This window comes from Neophocaena asiaeorientalis, unplaced genomic scaffold, assembly GCF_003031525.2.
Source record: "Neophocaena asiaeorientalis asiaeorientalis breed wild unplaced genomic scaffold, Neophocaena_asiaeorientalis_V1.1 scaffold192, whole genome shotgun sequence".
Taxonomy (NCBI): domain Eukaryota; kingdom Metazoa; phylum Chordata; class Mammalia; order Artiodactyla; family Phocoenidae; genus Neophocaena; species Neophocaena asiaeorientalis.
Window position 1 is genome coordinate 6,134,166 of NW_020185326.1, and position 8,523 is coordinate 6,142,688.

General features: G+C 43.1%; 1 protein-coding gene across 1 annotated transcript in view; it reads left to right on the forward strand.

Annotated features, from left to right (window-relative positions):
* FBXO10 (F-box protein 10) overlaps positions 1–8,523 on the forward strand; it is a 76,867-nt gene extending 68,344 nt beyond the window's left edge. The window contains exon 13 of the transcript XR_003001730.1: positions 8,296–8,523. The gene's annotated coding sequence lies outside the window, so the exon portion shown is untranslated. The remainder of the gene's footprint in view (positions 1–8,295) is intronic.

Below are 8,523 nucleotides of genomic sequence, written 5' to 3' on the forward strand. Positions count from 1 at the left end.
ACGCGGGCCTCTCACTGCTGTGGCATCTCCCATTGCGGAGCACAGGCTCCGGACGTGCAGGCTCAGCGGCCATGGCTCACGGGCCCAGCCGCTCCACGGCATGTGGGATCTTCCCGGACTGGGGCACGAACCCGTGTCCCCTGCATCGGCAGGCGGACTCTCAACCACTGCGCCACCAGGGAAGCCCTGTAGGGAGTTTTTAAATTACAGATTCTGTTTCACCTCTAGTGATCAGTCTGTTCAAATTATCTATTTCTTCTTGGTTCATTTTTGGTGGGCTGTATGTTTCTAGAAACTTGTCCATTTCTTCTGGGTTGTAGAATTTGTTGGCATATAATTGTTCATAGTATTCCCTTACGGCTTTCTGTATTTCTGCAGTATTGGTTATTATCTCTCCTTTTTCATTTCTTATTCGGGTTCTCTCTTTTCTTCTTGATGAGCCTGGACAGGAGTTTGTCAATCTTGTTTATTACCCTTTCAAAAAACCAGCTCTTGGCTTTATTGATTTTTTAATATAATTTTTGAGATTCTCTATTTCCTCTCTGATCTTTATTATCTCCTTCCTTCTGCTGACTTTCAGTTTTGTTTGTTCTTTTTAAGTGGTAGGTTAGGTTGTTTGAGACTTGTTTTTTTTTGAGGAAGGCCTGTATCACTATGAACTTCCCTCTAAGAACTGCTTTTGCTGCATCCCATAGATTTTGTATGGTTGTGTTCTCATTGTCATTTGTCTCAAGGTATTTTTAAATTTCCTCTTAGATTTCATCGTTGACCCATTGGTTTTTTTAGTATGTTGTTTAGTCTCCATGTAATTGTTTGATTTTTCTGTGGTTGATTTCTAGTTTCATGCTCTTACGGTCACAAAGATGCTTGAGATAATTTCTATACTCTTAAATTTGTTGAGGCTGGTTTTGTGCCCTAATATGTGGTCAATCCTAGAGAATGTTCCATGTGCATTTGAAAATAATGTGTATTCTATTTTGGGGGGGTGTAATGTACTGAAAATATCAATTAGTTCTGACTGTTGTATCATTTAGGATCTCTGTTGCCTTACTGATTTTCTGTCTAGAAAATCTGTTCATTGGTGTAAGTGTGGTGCTAACGCCTCCTACTATTATTGTATGATTGTCAATTTCTGCCTTTATGTCTGTTAGTATTTTATGTATTTGGGTGCTCCTATATTCGGTGCATATATGTTGATGACTGTAAAATCCTCTTCTTGTGTTGATCCTTTTATCATTACATAGTGTCCTTTATCTTTCTTTATGGCTTGTTTTAAAGTATATTTTGTCAGATATGAGTATTGCAACCCCCACTTTCTTTTCATTTCCATTTGCATGAAATATTTTTCTGTCTCCTCACTTTCAATCTGTGTGTGTCCTTTGCCCTAAAGTGGGCCTCCTCTAAGTAGCATATTGTAAGCTCTTGTTTTTATAATCCAATCTGCCACACTGTGTCTTCTGATTGGAGTAGTTAGTCCACTAATAAATAATTATTGATAGATATGTATTTATTGCCATTTTAACCTTGGTTTCCTGTTGATTTTATATTTCCTCTTTGTCCCTTTCTGTTTTTCCTTTTGTGGTTTGATGTTCTTCTTTTGTATTATACTTATGTTCTCTTCTTGGTTTTTGTGAATCTGTCATATGTTTTTGATTTGTGGTTATTACCCTGTTTTTCAAGTATGTTAACCCCATCTTCTGTCTCCTTGCCTTAGACTAGTAGTCATAGAGGCTCAAACACGTTCTAGGAAATGAAGAAAAAAATCTACATTTTCTGACTCTCCTCCACATTTTATGATTTTGATGTCCTCTTTTACATCTTCATGTTCATCCTTTTGCTGTTCATTGTGGTTATTATCACATTCACAGAAATTTGATTTTTTAAAAATCTGTGTACTGGCTTATTTATAGGTGATTTTTCTCTCCAATTGTGATTTTCTCTTTCCTATATATTCTTCTTTTCTATTTAGAGAAGATTTCAATATTTTCTTTAGGATAGGTTTTAGTATTGCTGTATTCTTTTCGTTTTTGCTTGTCTCAGAAATTCTTTCTCCTATTCTAAATGATAATCTTGCTGGGTAAAGTATTCTAGGTTGCAGATTTTTCCCTTTCAGGACTTTGAATATATCTTCCTACTCCCTTCTGGCTTGAAACGTTTCCGTAGAGAAATGCTGATAGCCTTATGGGGCTTCCCTTGTAATTAACTTTAATTTTTGCCGTTTTTATTATAAAATGTCTTGGTGTAGGTCTGTTTGTGTTTACTTTGTTTGGACCCTCTGTGCTTCCTGTACCTGGATATGTTTCCTTCTTTTGGTTTAGGAAGTTTTCAGCCATAATTTCTTCAAATACATTTCCAATCCCCTTTACTCTTTCTCCCCCTCCTGGATTCCCTATTATGCCTAGATTGGCATGCTTTGTATTATTCCATAGGTCTCTTCTATTGCTTGCATTTTTATTCATTTGGCCTCCTGTCTGCTGTCCTGATTGGGTGATTTCCATTATTCTGTCTTCCGGGCTGCTTGTTCGTTCTGCATTATTTATTCTATTCATTGCCTTTAATTCAGTTTTTGTCTCAGTAAATGAGTTTTCTAATTTTTATTGGTTCCTCTGTATAGTTTCCAGTTCCTTTTTACAGTGCTCTGCATTTTTGTCGATAGCCTTAATTACTTCAATATTTTTATTATCTTTTTGAAATTGGTGTCTGTTAAACTAAAGAGGTCTGTTTCATTATTCTTTCAGGGGAATTCTCTTGGTCTTTTAACTCGGAGTGGCTCCCCTGCTTCTTCATTTTACTTGTATTTCTCTTATTCTGTGAGTTTAGGAGAAACAATTATCTACTGTGGTCTTAGGAGGCTCTTTATATGTGGGGGCATCCCTGTGTAGCTTGTGTGGGTTTAACATTTTTGGTTCAAGGGCTGTTCTTAGTATGGCTGCCTATCGCCTCTTTCCTCAGCGCTTGCTGGCCATTATCCCCTTAACAGGGAGTGTGCAGATACGGCGGCTGGTGCCCAGTCGTGGGACTCTCGGTGGCAGTGGCAGCTCATGCATGGCCCTGGAGCATGCCATGGGAGCAGAGGCAGCTCGCAGCTCTGCTCCCCGGGAGGGCATAGTCAGCAGCTCGAGACGGCTCCTGCAGTGAGTGTAAGAAGTGTTCCACTGAGAGCTTGCACAGGGGACAAGGCTGTAATGGCAGGTTCTGCCCCTCCCCTTGCACACGGCCCACACAACGGTGCCTGGCCTCTAAGGCAGCCCAGGCTTCCTCCTCGTACAGCTTCAGATAGGGTTGCACAAGACTCCGACCGCTTCAGGCTGTTTCTGCACAGCCCACCCCAGCCTTCTCCCCAGGTCTCATCTCCAAAGCCCAAGCTGCTTCATCCAGCCCCTGCCCGCACCAGTAGACACGCATCTCAGGCTGGGAAGTGCAAAGCAGTGGCACTGACCGTCTGTGCAGGTCTCTCTCCATTCTAGCTGCTGCAGACTGGTTGCTGTGCTCTACTCCAAGGCTCTGAAGCTCCCTCTTATAACAGCTGATCTCTCTGCCAGCAAAAGAACTTCCAAGGGTACAGGAACCTTTCTTCTTTTACAGCTCTCTCCCAGGGGCCCAGGTCCAATCCAGATTCCTTTCTCATTTTTTTCCTTTTTGTCCTACCCACTTACATAGATTTTCTTGCTGTTTCAGAGGTATGAGGTCTTCTGCCAGCATTCAGTGGATATTCTGTGAGAATGAGGTCTTCTGCCAGCATTCAGTGGATATTCTGTGAGAACCTTTCCACATGTAGATGTATTTTTGATGTATTTGTGAAAGGAGGTGGTGAGCTTCACATCTTACTACTCCGCCATCTCGACTGCTCTCCCCAGAAGGAACTGAGTTCTGAGTGGTGATGCCCGTGAAGGCCAGTAGTTGACCGTTTCCTATCAAGTGTTAAGAGCTTGTATACAGAAGACGTATGAGTAAGGCTGTTATCTAGGGCTTCTGTAATAGGAACAGCTGGGGGACACACACATACAGTGCCCATCTTCCGCCAAGTCATTTGGAGGCAGAAGTGGGAGGAACACAGAACACCTATCCTACCCTAGGTCTTCCGTGGGTGGGGAAGCATCTGGAAGGAGACTGCTCTGAGTAGCCTGCATTGGTTGACTGCAGGGCTTGCTCTCCCACAGGCCAGACCTGCCCAAGAGAACCTACTCCATCTGATTAATTGAGCCAAAAATCTGTCTCCCTGGCTAAATCCTACCCATACTTCAGGATCCTACTTCATCATCATTCCATGGAACACTTCCCTTGATCTCTTCAAATCTTAGTTATGTGCCCTTCCTCCACGCTCTCCTACCCACCTACCCACCTGTGTTATCCCCATGGTGGCACTGAAATCCTCTGCACTGAAAAAGTCTTGATATGTCTGATTCCCCACGCCTCCCATGCCCTGTGAGGTCATGCACTGTTGATCCTCTATACCTAACACCCAGCAAACTCATTAAGTGTTGGACATATAGATGAATGGATAAGGAAACAAACCCAACCCCATTCCTAGTATTTCTATCTTCTGGAGCCCCCAAAGGACATCTTTTCCCTCTGTCTGTGGCAACTCTCCAGAGATTTACAGACAGCATCCTTATCCCCCTGGGATCCACCCTGCTCCTGCCCTCCGTTCATACATGCCAGTTTGGAGACTGTCTCCTCACCATCTGGTCATTTTTCCAGATCCACTCCAGTGCCCTGGGTGGCTCTGGGAGAGCCCAAAGAAGGCAGAGTTTAGGAGTCTCATCCTGTGCCTCAGGAGGTATGTCCCAGCTCTTACGTGCAGCAATTATGGATCAGAAGATAGGATTTTCTAATGGTGCTGTGCTTCCCTGGGGTCGCTTGATTCAGTCTGCAGTAGCTAAGTCCCCTCCGCAGGGTGACTTCCCACAGGTGAAAGTTTAACCCCCATGCAGAGCTCACAGGTCTCAGCTGCCCCCTACCCAAGCAGCTTACACTGTGGCCTCCCTGGCCTTCCCTGCTGGCCAGTCAGGCCCAGATATTGATGCCTGCTGATAGAAGTGTACAAGCACAGCAAAGACCAATATGGGGGGAGGGGAGAAAAGTCAGGAATTTGGGATTAACAGATACACACTACTATATATAAAATAAACAAGGACCTACTGTATAGCACAGGGAACTACATTCAGTATCTTGTAATAACCTATAATAGAGAAGAATCTGAAAAAGAATATATATATATATATAAAAAACCAACTCAACTTCATCATCCAGACCTCCCAGGCCTGTTGCGGCCACTGCCCCTTGTAGCCAGAGGAGACCCTGACTACAGGGAATGGTGGGCATGCTGTGGCCAGACCGGACAAGAGCCAGAGCTGGGTCTTAGAAAAGCACATGAGCCTACACTATCCTCAGCAACAGCCCTGGACCCACCTTCTTCCCTTTCCTTCCTTCCACCAGCACAGAGAAAGTCTCTTCTCCAAATGGTTCCTCATAGTGGACTCACATGGGGCCTGCTGGGCTTGTTCCAACCCTGAGTAGTCTCCTGATATGAACACCCTCATCCCACTAGTTCTTTCTCCCTTCCTGTCCAGAACTTTGCAGGGTGCAGTTATGGCCGTGGGGCTCTGGAGCCCATTCTCCATGATTATCGTCCTTTTTAAATGCAGTCAAGCCTAGCATGGCCCTCTGGTGCAATCTGAGTGACTCACAACACAACTGTCACCCCTGCTCAGAAACCAGTACTTGCCTGAGTGCAGCCGAAGGCCCTGTCTTAATTGTCAGGATGGTATTTCACTTCTTGGTTTGGGCCCATCATTTGCCACCTATCCAGGCTCCTTGGATAAAAGGCTGATTCCAGGGCTGGAGCAGGCAAAGTACAAGACAGCTAGAATATCTTGTGGCAGAAATTAAGGAAGCACCCTTAAAATGATGGGGATACAGGAGCTAGCTTGAAGGAACTCAGATTGACCAAACGTGGTACAATCTGAGTATCAAAATAAATGATAACAATGTTCACAGGATAAGAATCTATGAGTCCATACTGATAACTAAATGAACACAAAATTTTTAATGGAAAAGAAAGCTTCTCCACATAACAGAATACCATGATAACTGTATAAGAAATTATGGGAGTTAGAAAATCACTCACCATTTTGCAGCCATCCTGATAACTGATTCAGCAAAAATGATCAATCCAGGCTAAAACTTACGGGTAGTAGTCTGATGAGGAACAGGACGTTTAGAGGCTCAAAGTATCTTTCCACAAATTACTTAGTAAATACAAAAAGAAAAGTAGTAACTTCACAGTGGAGAGAATATAACCTTAACCAAGGAGTAAGTTATCAGCGAGAACAAGATAAACCCTCTACTGTGATGCACTTGGGACACAGCACCATGCCTGTGAATTCCCTGCCAAAAACGTATGTCCTGAATCCAATCACAAGGAAACACCAGACAAACCTAAATAGAGGGATACCCTACAGAATAACTGACTTACTCTTCAAAATATCAAGGTTAAGAAAGGCAAAGACTGAGGAATTGTTTTAGATTAAGTAAGACCAAAGAGATGTGATCAGCAAAATCTGAATATGAGCTGTGGGCCAGATACTGGTATTGTATCATTGCTCTAGTTCCTGCTTTTGATAAGTGTAATGTGCTTATAGAAGAGAAAGTCCTTATTCTTAGGATATACATACTGAAGTACTTAAGATAAAAAGGGTAGGGTGCTTTTCTCAAATTGTCCCAAATGGTTCAAAAAGAGATATATAAATATATAAAGCAAATAATAAATAGGACAACGCGTGAACAGTTGGAGCATCTGGGTAAAGGATACACAGGAGTTCTTTGTACTATTCTTGCAACTATTTTCTAAGTATGACATATCAAAATAAAGTTCTTAAAAGGCACTTTAAAAATTTTTACCTAATTAGCTATTTCCAGGTTGGGTCCTCTGCAGGTATGTTAAATACACCTTCTTTGACTTCATCACTGTTAAATGTCCAGCAGGTCAGGGCCACAGAAACTTCCCTCCAGGGAACAGACTTCATTCTGTTAACACCCGTAAGTTATTCCACGAACTGAAAATCTTATTAAAGATACAAGCATCTAGCCCACAGTCTCTTTTTCTTCAAAGAGGTCATCAAGCAACATTATGGCAAATAACTTGGTTGGATCAAGGAATCCTCTGTGAATGGATCAGTAAATAAATGGGGTTTTAGAGCTAGGAAAAACCTAGTACGATCCCATTATTCTACAAGTGTTTACTGCCTAATAGCTCTGCCAAGGAAAGAAGGTGCAGCTCATGCACTATGATTCATTCCACAGACACTGGCGCTTATATGCCAGGCACTGTGTTAGGCACCCTCTCACGAGACTTGTTGAAAAAGGCCCTCTTTTGAGCCTTCTGACCCCAAACCCCTTGATGAACAGAAACTTGCGTTTCAGTCAACCTCTGGGACTGCATCACCTACAGTTAGTGAAGTATACCTGTTGTCACCCAGGACAAGTATAGTGCTGACCCCTGAACAATGCAAAGGGTTAGGAGCACTGACCATGCAGTTGAAAAATCCACATATAATTTATGTCAGCCCTCCATATCCGTTCCACATCTGCGGGTTCAACTAACCACTTGCATGGTACTATAGTGTTTACTATTGAAAAAAATCCATGTATAAGTGGACCCAGGCAGTTCAAATTCATGTTGTTCAAGGATCAATTGTATATTTACCATCCTAGGCTCTTCCCCATCAATATCACTCCTCTTTGTGAGTGACTAAAGAAAGCTGCTTCCTCACTAGGACAGAGGCTCTTCAGAGGCCAGGTCACATGCTGTGATCTAATCACTGCTGGAAATTAAGCCTCAAGGTGTCAAAACCACCAGAATCTAAAAAGTATGCATGAAAACACATTTTAAGCCATAAGCACACTAGGAATTCTTTTCCCAGAGACAGATCAGGATATTATTTTTTTTTCTGATGCAGAGTCACATACCTGATTTTCACAACAGCTTAGGTCAAGAAAAACAAGAGGCACTTAGATTTCCTGCTCACATCTCTGCTGGACGGAGATCAAGTATGCTACAAGTACCCGCTACCCAGGATCAGATACAAATGGGGACAAGCCAGACAAGAGCATGGAAAATGTGCACTTTAAGCCTGGCCTTGCCATAGAAGTGGCTCTGATAACCACATCCCAGTGCTCAAAGAAATATAAGGATCACCTGTCCCGAATGAGTCATGCAAGGCCCATTTTTACCATGTATTCCCTAACGGATGTCCCAGCTGCTGTGTAAACTTCCTCCTTTCTCATTTTCAGAGAGAGCTGGATTCTGTCTTCCTTCCTCCACTGTCTCTGGCCCCCAGCACAAGCACCACACACCTCAGCTGCTCCCACTGCCTCAGAAGAACCTTGAAGAGCTGAGTCTGGGGGACCTTCCCTGGTGGCACAGTGGTTAAGAATACACCTGCCAATGCAGGGGACACTAGTTCAATCCGTGGTCTAGGAAAATCCCACATGCCGCGGAGCAGCTAAGCCTGTGTGCCA